Below are 16,084 nucleotides of genomic sequence, written 5' to 3'. Positions count from 1 at the left end.
TAATTAGCAAAAGTGCGGTTCTTCCTTAAATTTTATGTGCTACGATATTCGAGCCGTACTAATTTTCGTTGGGCGCCAGGCACGAGAAAGCGTGCCACTCTTCGCACTAAATTAAGATGTTACGCTCGGACAAAGAAATTACAGAGCAACTGAATTCGCGACGGACAGGCTCAGCTAGCTCAGCCATCGAAATTGGCAGAGGGGGTGATTCGCGATGAGCGGGAAACAATGTCGGAGAACGAGGTAGAGGCAGACAGACATAATCAGACAGCAATTAACATTAAGAATAACAAAGAGTTCCCACTTTATTCAGTTTGCGTCGATACATGAGTTGAGTAATTTACAGAATACCGCGGTCGCGCGTCAACGACAAGTTTACTTTATTACAGAAAGTACAATGGCAAGGTCGTCGACGACGGTACTTAGAAATGTTCGACTCTAAGAACTTCCAGCACACCGACAGCCTAATGCTGAGCGGTGACACGCGGCTCGACTCTAATCTTAAACAAACCGGAATCTCAACAATTAATACGGACAATATGACTTGGCAGTGACACGGGCGAGCAATAACGACAATCCTGAGTTCACAAACTCTTACGCTCGAGCGGATGGCACGCGCTCATCGACAGAAACAATGACGTTACTCTTTGCCGGTACGACATCGACCGAATCAAATCCGCGTAAATTCTCACACGCGATCCGCTCAAGACGCTCACAAAAGATTACGCGATCGGTGGCTTTACAATAAAACGAATAACGCTCGCCTCACCAAGATACTCCTCCTCAGCCGCTTCCTTCAAAGTCTGTACGAGAGCCGATAGCAGTGCTCATCTTCGACGAATATTCTCGAAATTCCTGACAAGTTATGGGCGAGATCCTGCGTCCTTACTCGAGGTCCGTCACTGCACAAGTGCCGATCGGAAGTTTCCGCGGATTCACGCAGGTCGTCAGGCCCTCTCTTATCGGCCTCTGCTTGCTCTAATTGGCTCGCCGCGACCGCGTGACCCCGCGACGAATCCCGCGGGTCCTTGCGTGTCGCGGATCCTTTTACGCTGTGGCGCGCTTTTCCAAAAGTCCGAAAATGCTTCCTTGTCGCTTGACGATCTTCCATCGATCGTTGTGGGACACGATGCTTCGGCGGATGTTCTGCCTTTGAGTCCGTTCCCAGCTGACGTCTCTCTCCGAGGCGTCTGCAATGAGGGTGCGATAATCCACCAAATAATAGCGACATTAATAACAAATATGAAATAATACGACCTGCGTGTGCCGCGCTTCTCGTGACTTCAGCCAAATTCTTCATACAGCAATCTCTTCCTCGTGGGAGGCGACGTCTTCTCTCTTCTAGCGATAGGTGAGGCGGCCGAACACAAGAATACAGCGTAGCCACCGGCTCTGATCGTGAATTACCGGCAAAATCCGAGCTCAGGATCGTCTTAATATTAACTAAAACTTAACTAAATAGCGACAAGAAGAAAAAAAGAAAAATAATACAATAATCGCACAAAGAGAATATCAATTAAATAATACAATAATCGCAAAAATGAAATAAAATTAAATAATAATGTCGCACATTCGCTTGTGCGCTCGCCCGCTGACCCTGAAGGACCCAGGATCTCGCGTTATGCTGTTTTTCTGGGTGACTGACAAAATGTCACGTCACAATATATATATATGAAAAATTCATTTGAGCGGATATTATAATTTAATTTAGTATATATATACATATATATATATATATAAAACGATATTTTTAATGAAATCTTTTTAGATATATTTTAGACATTTTTCATGTATTCTAGAAATGTCTTGAAGATATCTTTAAAGAGATATCTTTTAGATTTCTACAAGACATCAATGTTTGCTGGGTTGTCGTCCTTCCATACGACTGTATTTTTTTCCTTTTTTACGCCACGTTTCTTCTACAAATGTATTTAATGGACTTTCGGGATACAATTGTTTTACTGTACTTCGACGATTTTAAATGGGACATTGAGCGTTGCTTCAACGGTAAGACTGTTGATATAATTCTTCATTTTATTTATGAAACGACCAATCTTCAAATTTACTTCTTGTAAAATTTCTTTCTTTACTACATTAAAATAACTTTCTACATATACATTACTTAATCTTGCAACATTAGGTATAACCAATGACAAGAGAATATTCGTCCACATTGGAGCAAATGCCATCAGTTTGTATGTAATATATTCGGCGATTTCAGGATTATAATATTCATTAGTAATATCGTCATCTGTAATTCTTCTTTTAATTTTACATATTTATTATTATATCTTGCAAAAAAGGGAGAAGCAGTAAAAATTGTTTTTTCATTTGTATCGTTTGATACAGTTTCATATCAAACTCCTAAAATTCTTCTTCAATATCCTCCATTTCATTAATTATATCAATTTTTTAAAAAAATTTATAGAGCTGTGTTATGCTTACCTGGACTTTCTCTGCATTACAAATTAAAAGTATAGTCAAAAATTCTTTGAATATTTCATCTAGTTGTATTATATCTGTACTCATCAACATTATTGCTACACAGTCGAGTAAAAATGCTTTTACTCCAATAAATTTTGGGAATTTTTTATGTATATATGATGACACACGTTTCGTAAAATGTGCGCAACATATATGCACAATTAATAGTGTATTATCAACTGGCAGCTCTTTATCTAAATATGAATATACACGTTTTAAATAATCAATAATATCACACCTATTCCATTCGATCTCATGAGGGAATTTATTAAGGCTCCTGAATACCGGCGATGGCCATGTTGGAATTGTGACGTCATAGGCGAGAAAAACATATTAATTTTTCTTGCGTCCCATTTTTTAATAAAGACAATTTGGATAAATTTAAAAGGCGAGATCGCTCAAAAACACTTGTGAAATTTGGCGGAAACTATCCTTTTCTCCTCTAATAGTCAGTAAATGGTCGTAAAAGGCACGTAAAGTGAGCCTATACTCGGGCAGAATCACACATTTTGACAGCTGATGAATCGAGTGAAATATACGCTTTTACGTATAAAATTTCACGATAATTGCAGTTTCCGCTAATTTTTAGGACTTTCACGAATACGAGGAAGTCACATTTTCACAAATAAGCAAATATTGACGAAATGGCACGCAAGAAAAAATTTGTCGTCAAAACATCACTTTTTCACGCCTATTAGTTCAGACTTTTACCGTGGCGAGGCGCTATACACACACACAAGCATGAACCCATGCTGTGCGCTCCCCTTCTACCCGAAAATGAGCACACGGACATGAGCTTGCTATTTGTATGTATAACCAGTAGCGTACTACTAGTTTTGCTAGCCACCGACTAATTCGGTGTCGCTACCCATCAACACGGAGTTCTTGGCTGAGTATTCAGGAGCCTTAAGGCCCAACTTCAATCTACTACTACAACTTTGAAAAGTGGTCATTTTCTTCGATTTGTTTCAATGAAATGTCGATATCGTTTTAATAATATACTAATTGACAGAATATCATGCTCGGATGTTATCATTTCAACAATAGGTATTATTGATTCGCAGGGTTGGGTAGTGCTAAATTAAAAAGTTAAAAATTAAGTTAAAAAGTTAATTAATTTTAACTTAACTTAGTTACATTTTAGACTCCTAACTTTTTAACTTTATTTAGTTACATTTTATCAGTAACTAATAACTTTTTATTAATTTTTTTAAAGTTAAGTGTCAGACCCAATCCGAGCCACACATAATCAAAGATACGAATTCCGGCCGGCTTGTAGCACGTGATCAGCGCCTTCGGTGGTACTGATCGCGTGTTGTAAGTATTATAGATATTCGCATCATTGGTTATGTGTTATTACGCCAGTCTGTTCCGTATTGATGAATGACACTGTTGATGTCCTGCAAGTATAGAGACTCTTCATTGTCCGCAAGCGGACGCGAGTTTGCATCACTGGTTCTAACTTGCAGGACTTGCAGCTTGCAATAGCTTGTAGTCATTTGTAGTTTGCTGCTGCATTTATTCGGTTCTAATAATAAGAGTTTGAGGTTTTGTGCAAAAACGCAATGAGTGTTGACATTAATAATAGAATATATATATCTATATATAAAACCGCGAGTATATATAAAAACAAAACATAATATTGTTAGTTAAAAAAAAAAGTAACTTACCCAACCCTGTTGATTCGTTCTTTTTTATCACCATGGCGTAATAGTATTGTTACGCTTCCGACGTCCGCGTTCGACGTAATGCTCGCGCGCGTTCGCGGAGAAATAAGGAGAACTCGTGACGAACAAGAAGGTTTTATTTAGTAAACACACAACAAGGAACACAATGTAGCGGAACGTTTTTAAAGCACGATGAGAAGCCACGTCCGAGCGCGACGACAGCTCCCACACAAATCCGTTAAACAACCACGGTCGCGTTGCTCGGCAACGCGATCTTCTTCCTGCAGGGACAACGAATTCCAGCGCTAACCGGGTGTCGAGAGGATACGGGCACAACAGTATATTGTTTTACAAGAAATATCTTTTGGCTTGCGTACTATTGAACCTGCATCAAAATGAGCTATTTGATCATTCAGATCAATAATATCTAATTGTTCTTGTGAATACATGATGGCATATAAAGGTAGACTAACATACTGAATATACGAATTTTTATTACGTGTATCTTCCACATATTGCTGAAACAAGTCAGATAAATCGTTTGAGCTAAATGTTCGATCATTTCTACAATTGTATTCTGATTTTGCTTTCTGAACTGTCGAAAGTAATCTTAGCTCGTGCATGTGTTCTTTCAGCCTGAGTATATTCTGGGTCGGTCTGTTTTGCAATCTCGCGTTGTAATGCTCTTGGATGCACATACTGAAGTTTTTCTTTATAATGTTACGTTCGTTTCCTCTAAGAGAACAAAAAATAGTTGGTCCTTCGTGTTTAATTTCCTCACATTTTGTACCATAAATAAAAAATGTACATAATTCTTCATCCAGTTTGATGAGAATGAATCTAAAATACTTACAATGACTTGTATATCTGCATCGTGCATAAGTAACATACGAATCCAGATTTTTACGAATTCCTCCAAAAAATTTTAAAGGACATGGAAATTTAAGCGTATATAACATAAATTTAGATATTTCGGTACGTACATTTTGTTTATTGATACTATTATCTTCGTTTTTCAAAGATTGTATTTAACTGAACTTTACCGTGATCTATACAATACTTTTGTTTTAGGGATTGTGAATTTTTAGGTGTCAAAAAATAAGAATTCAATTCACCTATGTTGTTATTTTCATTATATAGGTTTTCTAATCACTCAATTGAATCTGCTTTGTTATAATCATATTCATATAAGAATCTTCTATTTGTTTTTTTGGAGTATCACTACATATGTCGTTTATATTATTATGACTATACTTATTTTTTTCCTCGTCATTGCAAATACAATCTGAAATTGATGTATCTGTTTTATTACATTCATATATCAACCCTATATTTGTTATTCCTTTTGGCGTTTTACTACATATTTTACTTGTATTATTTTGCTCATTCTTATTTTTTTCTTCATCATTGTTAACAGAAACTGAAATGTAAAATAAAAAATTTTTATCTAAAAAAGAATTAGACATTAGAATTGGATATTTGAATATCCAATATCTCATAAACGATGTATTGTAGAAAAAAATTCTTCAGACACGTTTTAAGATATAGAAAGACGCATTTAATGTTGTTATATTCGTAGGATGGTATGTTACCTAGGACGGTATGTTACCTAGAATGACGTTGTTAAGATCATGTCAACTTAATATTTTTAAATGAAACCCTCTGCTTGCGTGCGCGTGCGCCTGTGTTTATGTGTATTGCACATACGTGTAACAGAGAGGATTTTTAGTCAGAAAATAATGAGTGTGTGATGAACCCCAAAATCCTGATCTGCATCACTTTCACACAGACGCGTGCGTGTGCGCGCGCGTTCACACAAGAGATGTAAATCGTCCATAGGTAATCGTTTTAATTTAGAAACGTTCAAATTTTTGCGGTTAGCTTTTAAAGGTTTAAATTGTTGGGTTTTTTAATTTGCGAGGATCTACAATATTTTTGAACATAGCTTGACCTTTTCATTTTAATGATATGTTAGGATTAATAATATATCAGTTACTTTTCGTGGTTAATATATTATTATTAGATAATTGTTTAAAGTTTTAAAGGTTTAAATTTTTGATATATTATAGACGTATATATTCTAATAGTATATCTGTAAAGAATTAAACGTTCTTGTTGGAAGATAGAATTCGAACCGTTTTCATTTGTTGGCTGCCTTTTATACAATACATAGAAATGAGCTCTACGAATAGTTTATTATTTTCCCGTTGACGGAGCTCGCGTCTCCGCTTCATCTTTGCCTCGCTTCTACCCCCCCCCCCCCCTTTACTTACTTCTCGTTTGTACTTTGTACGTTGCACATCAAAATAAAGCCACGCTGTGTGGAATTAAAACTATATAAAGAGAACTGGAGATATTAATTCGCCCCGACCAACAGGTTATGAGCCCAGGCATCGTTGCCCCGCAAGTTAATTGAGTGTAGTGCGGATTTTTATCTCGTAGCAGCAAAGACAGAATCGTTGTGATACCGATACGATTCCTTTGTGTTGTCTCCACAAGGAACGCAGAATCATCATGGCGCAGCACACGTTGCCACCGATTGATAAGTTAGGGTGCTGTCCCATGATACGGAAATTACACCGGAACGGAACAGTGAGACCAATCAGAGCTCTGCAATCATTACTCTACTTTCCTTTCTGCGATTGTAATTGGTCTCACTGTTCCGTTCCGGTGTAATTTCCGTATCATGGGACAGCACCCTTACTCGGAAGAGAGAATTACAGCACGTGGCAGTTCGTTATAAAGACGTACCTCGAACACGAAAACTTATGGGGATGCGTCGACGGAACGGATACAGATACAGATAAGGTGAGACGTACGAGAGCGAAAATTATACTGTCGATAGATCCGTCCATTTACGTGCGTGCAACACACGGTGAGCGCGAAAGAGGCGTGGGATAAATGAACTATGTTCATTTTGAATCAGCCTGTATACAGTAGCGCAACTCTCTGTCGGTACCTTTAATGTTAGTGAAGCCTAAAATGGAGTGCACATGCGCGAAATGGCTAATTGTAAGTTGCCCAGTAACGCCATCTAAAAATTTCTATCTTACTTGCTCTAGTTTCCTTTTTCTCTCTGTTTCTTTCTAGCTGTCTAGGTTATTTGAATGAACAGCAAATTAAATGTACAAAAACCAAAAGAAATAGATTTGTAATTGTAATACGTTCCAAAATAAAAAAAAATACAAAAATAAGAAAATATAAGATTATATAAATCTTGTATAAATATTATACTGTAAAAATATTTTAATTAGTGATTGACACATGATGCTTGTTTTCCTGCTAAATTGCTTGCGTGTTTTGAAAATTATTACAATTGTACCACACAGAATTAACTCAGATTTTCTAGCTAAAACGTAAGTAATTTAACAGAAAAACACAAGCATCATTTTCCGCAGGTTTGAAATATTAATATAAATAATAAAATTTACTGTTATTTATATTATTACAGATTACATTTAAGAAAACAATATTATATATAATTATTGTAATTATAAAGGTATCTAATAATAATTTTATGAAATGAAATCTGTAATAATGTGCTCAAAAAATATAGAGCGATTGTCAAGGGCTCGTGCACGCGGATTTACACATACGTTGATGCGATTTCTCTTGCCACCCCGGCCATTGCTGCCCAACTTGAGGAACGCAGAATTAAGTTATGTTAAGTACGTTAAGTAACGAAAATGAGTGCAATGACCGGGTCGGCTTCGAGGTAGCATATTATTCGCTTTGCGCGAAGATTCGCGAACTTCTTAATCCAACATTAGCTCTTCGGACGCAACCGATCTACGTCAGGCGCATCTAATCGATCGGAAAATCAATTCAGTGTTTGATTGCTCAAGTTAAATTTTCCAGCGTTTTCTGGTAAATATGGTGAATGGTTCCCATTCTTCGATTCATTTAATTCAGTTATACATTCAAACGCGTCAATCAGTGACGTACAAAAATTGCAATACTTAAAGTCTTTATTTATCGATGACGCGGGTAGCGTGATCAGTGCATTGGAAATTTCCGCCGCAAATTATCAAATAGCGTGGAATCTTTTAAAGGAACGTTATGACAACAGACGAATGATCGTTCACACGAAGCAATATTAGATCTACCCTCGCTTACCAAGGAAGATTCAACCGAGCTGGGTCGAATCGCGGACGGGGCAATCCGGCATGTACAAGCCCTCAAGGCACTCAAATGTCCCACGGATCACTGGGATGATCTGTTAGTATACATTCTAACCTCAAAATTCGATGAACGCACATTACGAGAATGGCAGTTCTCACTAACAGGTACTGAAACTCCCACGTTTAAACAGTTTTACGGTTTCATTTCTCAATATTGTTCAGTGTTAGAGACCACAAACAAGGTCAATCTCGCTTCCAAGGACACTAACAAGTTTTCACAAACGAACACAAAACGATAATCCACATGTGCAGCCACGGTCAAATCCAAGTGCAACTATTGCAAGGGCGAGCATTCCATGTATTTCTGCAAGGAGTTCTTGGCACTGCCGTTCAAGTAAAGGGCAGTAGAGGTACGCAATCGTAAGCTCTGTGTCAACTGACTCCGCTCTCCGATGCATTCATTGGACAAATGCACATCCAGAGGTTGTAAAATCTGCAATGCCAAACACAACACGTTGTTGTATACGAGCACCAATTCGTCGGAGGATCACTCCGGCACTTCCGACAACACAAAGGAATCAAGCAAACAAAATTCCAGGACAACCGTGACGACACATTCGTCGAACAATCAAAGCAAGGATCACATCATGCTTTCCACAGCTGTGGTCTATGTCATTGCCTCCGATGGTACATCGCATCCATGCCGAGCATTACTAGATTCTGGATCTCAAGCAAGATTCATTTCGAAACAATTCGCTGTAACTCTTGGTTTACCGCTACGCCCGCTAAACGTCACAATATCTGGTGTCAACAGTACTACGTCAAACGCTACAATGGCGACCAAGGTAACGCTGCAATCAAAATTGAATTCTTATTGTAGAGCGATAGCTGCATAGTAACAGAGCGGATAACCGAGAAACTTCCAATGACTACCTCAAGGCTTGGAGATTACAACATTCTTCGAAACCTCAAGCTAGCGGACCCTCATTTCAACGTTTCCTCCAAGGATGACATTCTGATCGGAGCAGAAATCTTTTGTGAGCTACTTTGTGTAGGACAAATCGAGGCCTCTCAAAATCATTCGACCCTGCAAAAAACAAGATTAGGGTGGGTTCTGGCCCGACGTCGCAGCGGCAGGGCGGCGCCTGCAGAAAACGTGCAGGCATTTACCACAACCATATCCAATGCTTAATTGTATGATCAATTGACACGATTCTGGTAAATTGAACATCTCGGCGATCACGTGATGAACAACAGAGACGATGCTTATTGCGAGGAGCATTTCGCAACTAACGTTAGTTAGAACATGGCAGATGCATGGTGAAACTTCCGGCTAAGGAAGAATTAATCGGCAACCTTTGCAACACAAGAGATATCGCATTGCAACGTTTACAAGGAACAGAACGTCGGTTCATTCGGGATCCTAATTTAAGGGACCAGTATGTCCACTTCATGGACGAATATTTGAAACTAGGACACATGAAGGAAGTTAGCACTTCTGTACTTGAGGATGCAGCATCTTTTTACTTGCCTCATCATTGCATCTTTAAGGGCGCCAAATAATCATCCATGATTCGTGTCATTTTCGACGCTTCAAGTAAGAGCGACACAGGATTATCATTAAACGACGTCTTTAGAGTCGGTCCAGTGGTGCAGCAAGATTTGATGTCAATTGTAATACGATTCTGCATCTTCGCTCACGCTTTGATCGCAGACATCATAAAAATGTACCGACAGGTGCTTATACACCCTTCGCAAACATCTCTTCAAAGGATTTTGTGGCGCAGCGATTCTAAGGCGGATATCAAGACATACGAATTGATGACAGTGATCTATGACACGTCATTGGCTTCCTTTCTTACAACCAGGTACATTAAATATCTAGCCGACCGTCACTCGTCGACGTTTCCCGTTGGATTATAGAAAATATATAGTCAGACCCCCAGATCAGAATTTTTTTTTTTTTTTGTGTGGCTGTGTAATCTACTAACCGCAGCAGACACCATCCAAGAAGCAGAGACTCTTCGAGGTGAAACGATCGAACAGCTGAGGCTGGGCGCATTTGAGCTTGGAAAATGGGCTTCCAACACCCCAGAATTGCTGGACGCAATATCCAATAGAAACCCGTTGTCATCGACAACGACGAAAGCGCTCACATCTTAGGGATTAAATGGAACGCCAATACAGACACGTTGCATTTTTCATACGACCCTGTCATGTCACATGATATGATTTTAAAGCGGAAAATTCTGTCAGATGTTTCCAAATTGTACGGTCCGCTAGGCTTACTTGGTCCTATCATCGTTGTCGCAAAGTTAATACTGCAAGATCTCTGGCGAGCAGGCATCGATTGGGACGAGTCAGTTCCTCAGAATTTACACGTGCGATGGACCATCTTTAAGTCGCACCTGACGGAGCTCAACCAACTTTCCCAGACGTATCAAATACAGCATTGAACGTCAGCATATACAAATACACGGCTTCTGTGATGCCAGTCAAAATGCATATGGAGCATGCGGTACATCCGGATTGAGCTCGATGCGAATAAATATCGCTTAGAACTACTTTGCTCCAAATCAAGAATTGCGCTGTTGAAAGCTCTATAATTGCCAAGGTTGGAACTATCTGCAGCGCTTCTACTGGTACGGCTGATGGATAAGGTTCGATTGTCAATAGATACGTCTGACATCAAGGTGTATCTATGGTCGGATTCAACAATTACATTGAACTGGATATTCTCAGAATCACGCATGTTCTTAGTTTCCGTCGCAAACCGCATAGGGGAAATTCAAGGATTGACTTAAGTAACAGATTGGCGATACGTACCGTCCAGTCAAAATCCAGCCGATTTACTTTCGCAAGGGTCGAATCCAAGCGTTTTAATTCATGCAACCACTTGATGGAAGTGTCCCGACTTTCTGCAACACAATGAGAATTTCTGGTCCACCAATCAGTTCTTATGCCAAGAGGACACCTCCGAGCTTCGGAGAATACTCGTTAACATTGCAGTCGTTGACACTAGTGTTATAGAAGACATACTCAACAAACATTCAAATCTTGACACCCTGTCGCGTTGTGGCATATTGCTTGAGGTTTTTACGGAGACCTGCAGGCATTACAACACATTTTGTCTCTCACGAAGAGGCCACGGCAGCATTGCAACTGATGTGTAGGATTGTGTAGGAACAGCATTCCTTTCCCAACGAGTACAAGGCCTTGAGCAGTAACAAAAGCCTCGATGCATCCAGTAGGATTTTGACACTCAATCCATTTCTCGACGACGGATAATTAAAGTTGGAGGTCGATTAAAACATTCAAATCTAACACAGGACGCGCGTCATCCAGTGCTGCTACCGAAAAATCACAATACCAATTGTCACGCAAGCGCATGTACGTAGCTTACATGCCGGCACCCAGACTACAATGGCCGCCGTCCGACAGCAATTTTGGCCTTTAGCATTGCGATCTCTAACACGAAAAGTCATTTTAAAGTGCGTTAAATATTTTAAGGTTAAGCCTATTCATTCAGAAACCATTATGAGCTCCCTACCACCTAGTCGCATCACTGTTTCTCGGCCATTCTCGTATTGCGGCGTGGATTACGCCGGTCCGTTAACTTTGCGAGAGAGGAAACGTAGAAACGCGCGCACTCACAAGTCATATATTGCCATGTTTGTATGTTTCGCTACTAAGGCGGTATATGTGGAACTAGTTAGTGATTTAACCACCGATACGTTCTTGACAGCCTTCGAAAGGTTTATATCACGCAGAGGAAGCCTTCTTACACGTGGTCAGACAACTGCACTACTTTCGTAGCTTTCCATCTTCGTTTACGCGAATTCTTTAATTTTCTGGAAAAAGAGTGCGTACAAGATGATATCCGATTGTTTTTGCGCGGTCAGCGAATAACATGGAACTTCTTACCACCCAACGCTCCACATTGTGGAGGACTATGGAAAGCCGCGATAAAGTCTGCAAAATTCCACCTAAATCGTATAATCGGCAATGCCCATTTGACCTTCGAAGAGATACAGACAATTTTGTGTGAGATAGAAGTAATATTAAATTCACGGCCCATCCGCTCCATTGAGCGAAGACCCTAATGACCTTGCTTATTTGAGCCGCGAACATTTTCTAATCGGCACTACCGTAGACAGTTTTCCTTGCCATGATTTGACCGACACAAACGAAAATAGGCTCGTCCGTTGGCAACGTGTAGAACAATTAAAGCAACATTTCTGGCGACGGTGTAGTTCAGAATTCCTCCACACTTTACAAGCGCGTTCCAAATTGAAGACTAGCAAAGGGGATCAATTAAAGATCGGTCAAGTCGTACTAATAAAACAGCAGGGTTTGCACCCTCTTCACTGGCTTTTAAGACGCGTACATACGGGCACAGACTGCGTTATAAGAACCGTTGAGATAAAAACGGCAAAGGGCATTCTTACAAGACCGTTAACTAGGATAGCGATATTACCTATAGATGACTCCAGTGATAAATGCTAAACATCAAATATGTTCTGTTTTACGCGTTACTTTATTGTATTTTAACTTACAATTAGATTAAGCACATCAAAATTGTATTTGCGTTTGCACGTATCGAGCATTGTAGCGTCGCATATTTTGTTAACCCTCAATGTTAATTTGTTTCTAATTTCATGAGGCTCTGAGAGCTTGCGTTGCGGTGACGATCCAGTTACCGTTTCCTTTCTTTGTTTTACTTTGCGTTTACATTTTGAATGTGGAGCCTTTCAAGGTAGGCGACGTTGTATAATAATCATTCTAATTCTCATTCTTTATTTGCGTTTCGTAGTTTAAGACATAAGTCACATGTATTATTTACCGTCCACATATGACTGTATTTCACGCCGTGCTCGATCTTGCGTTATGATCGTATTCCTAGTTACTTTCGGCGCGACACGTATTACTAAGGGAGGGTGCTCAGAGCTCTCGTGTATTGGAGTACCTATAATAAGAGGTCGGCCAACAGAGCGTGAATAAGGCAAAACCGGAAGCGCGTTAAAAAGTGCGTGCATTTTCAAATCCCCTAAAGTGTAAAACTGACATTGTACAAACATACAATCATAATTTTCAATGATTAACGTTTACACGGCTCGATTTACGTCGAAGTTATAACATTGATGTTATAACTACTAACGTTAAGATGCCATGTAAACGCTATTTTAAGACGGAATTATTACTTCGATGTGGTAACTTAAAGTTATTTAACGAAGAGGATTTACCTCTTCTTCTTCTCCTTAATTTATTATAAATGACACTCGCTGATTGATGATAAAATGCTATAAAACGAGCCGCTCACCTCTTACCAATGTAAATAGTGTATGTACATACACATAAATGGTACACACATCTAGCACATATGGTTCCGCTTTTGCCACAATTTGACGGACACAATCAGCGATCGTTACCCTATTGGCCGTACTCTTATTATAGGTATTCTATCGTGTACGTAGAGAGGGAGAGTAAGTCTGTTACTGCACCAGCGAACAACGAAGTTCGAGACGCTTGTATTCGGCGTGTTATTCCTTCAGTTTTTAACACAGTTTCGTATCCTGAGAACGCCAAATAAAGTTAATTAAACCAAGAGAGAAGTCGAATTTCTTTTCTCGTCCACATCGCCACTGACGGAGTACTCGGTAGCACGTGTGGTGGGCACATGCCCGTGGCGTCTCATTCGCCATTAATTCAACAGGTATCAAATCAGTTCCCGAGATTTTTCAAAGAGGACTAAGATACTACAAGGCATCAACAATGTTATATCTATAGAAATATCTATAGATGATGTTTTAATCTACGTATCTACAGGAGAACAGCTACAAGAAGTAACGGACAACGTATTACTGAGATTATATGAAGCCGGAATACGTTTGAATAAAGAGAAATGTCTTTTTGAAAAAACATCAGTGCCATTTTTAGGCCGTATTGTGACCAATGAAGGTTTGTAGCCGGATACAGAAAAGCTCATGGCGATTGATATGCTAAAAACAAAAGATATTCAAGTAGTGCGTAGGATATTAGGCACCATTACTTATTTGTCTAAGTTCGTACCAAAATTATCAGAAATAACTGAACCTTTGATACAGTTGCTAAGAAAAGATGCAGTATGGCACTGGGACATAGAGCAAGAAAAAGCCCTTAACAAGATTAAAGGAGTATTAAAAACTCCCGTAACAATTGTTACGCGCAGCATGTTTTTAATTTTAAAAGTAACGAGCATCATGTTTTTAATTTTAAACAATTTTTTGTAATATTTCTATCTATTGTAAATATGTTAACATTTTAATATTATTTTAAATGTAATTTACTTCTGACTCTTACTTCGCCCTTTTAATTTATGTTGAATATTGTTATATTAAGAGTCCTTGAATATTTTCATCAAAATTAATGGCATTATTTTATCTTGATTTATTTAATGTATAGATAGACGTTATATTAATTAGGAATTACGCGATCGACGTAATCTATAATTTTTTCAACTCTAATTTGTTTTCCACGTAATTTATCTACCATTAATAGAAAAAATAACTTCTGCATATCACTTAAAGATATGCCTTCGACTTTATTTTCACTATCGCTCGAGTCGGAACTATCATCGGAACTTTCATCATTTTTCTTTAAAAGTATTAGGGTGCAGTCAAGAGATATGCAGATCAACAATCCTATCTCTTTTCTATCAATGTTCCGTTACTGTTCCGTTCCGTTATTTCTGACTCCATGTGACTGCACCCTTAAAGAAGAAATTACAATTATTGGAAATTGTTTATTGACGTCTTGTATAGCGTCCATCTTGATCTCGCATAGAATGCATAGGAAATCGTTCCGAGTAACTAAAGCGCTTCATGCGCATTGATTAAACGGAACGATTTCAAAGCTTACGCACCAGTAATGCAATATACGCGCTTCATGCGTAACTCGGAACGCACCCCTTGACAACGCTATTCTAGATCGAATAACTACTATCGTTAAGGGGATCCTAAAACCTCCTGTATTACTGACTAAATCGTATAATTTTTATATCGTAAATACTTTTTTTTGTCTTTCACAGATTTGAAAATCCTTTTACAGAATTAAAGTATACGCATTATTACGTGCTTGTGAGGTAGAATCTATGCTGAAAACGATAAAAAATTTTAAAATTGAGTTCTTTACTATTTTTTAATCCAATATGGCGTTGCAGAGCTGTCACGTCGTTGCACGTCGTAACAACATTTGTTTCATATAAAAGCTGCGCAATTTGTACTTAAGAAATAGTAGTCCACAGTTACATAGTTTGTATGAACAAACAGCGTCGAGTGCTTAGGATTAGATTTAGACACTTTATCGCGACAAATTTACTATACGAAAATTGACAGATAATGCGACTGCGTGCATCACTGTCTTCGTGAGATATTAATGTGGTAGTATATAAAAGATATGTCGATGTGTTGTAAAACAGCGACATCTAGCGATTTCGTTAGACTTCGAGCTTTGCTTAAGGATCCCCTTAAATGCGTTTTTTTAAGCCTTACAAGCCTTTTTGTCTAAAACATTTTTTTTTTTAATGCATCGTTTATGAGATGTATACATATTATACATATACATCACACTAACTTATTAATAAGGACTATAGACCATAGACATATATAAGATAGACCCAGCATCTATAGTATATGCTGGGGTTTGGCAGAACGGTGCGAGAGGCAAAATATCGGGGCAACCTGTCTTTCTCTGCGCGCGTATCTTGACAGAATCAGAATGGCCGATACTATACGTCGTCATATTATAGAGTCGTCTGTATTCTTTGCACCTATT

This window comes from Cyphomyrmex costatus, unplaced genomic scaffold (assembly GCF_001594065.2).
Source record: "Cyphomyrmex costatus isolate MS0001 unplaced genomic scaffold, Ccosl1.0 scaffold794, whole genome shotgun sequence".
In the NCBI taxonomy this organism is placed as follows: domain Eukaryota; kingdom Metazoa; phylum Arthropoda; class Insecta; order Hymenoptera; family Formicidae; genus Cyphomyrmex; species Cyphomyrmex costatus.
The sequence above is the reverse complement of the archived record's forward strand: the minus strand, read 5'-3'. Positions refer to the sequence as shown.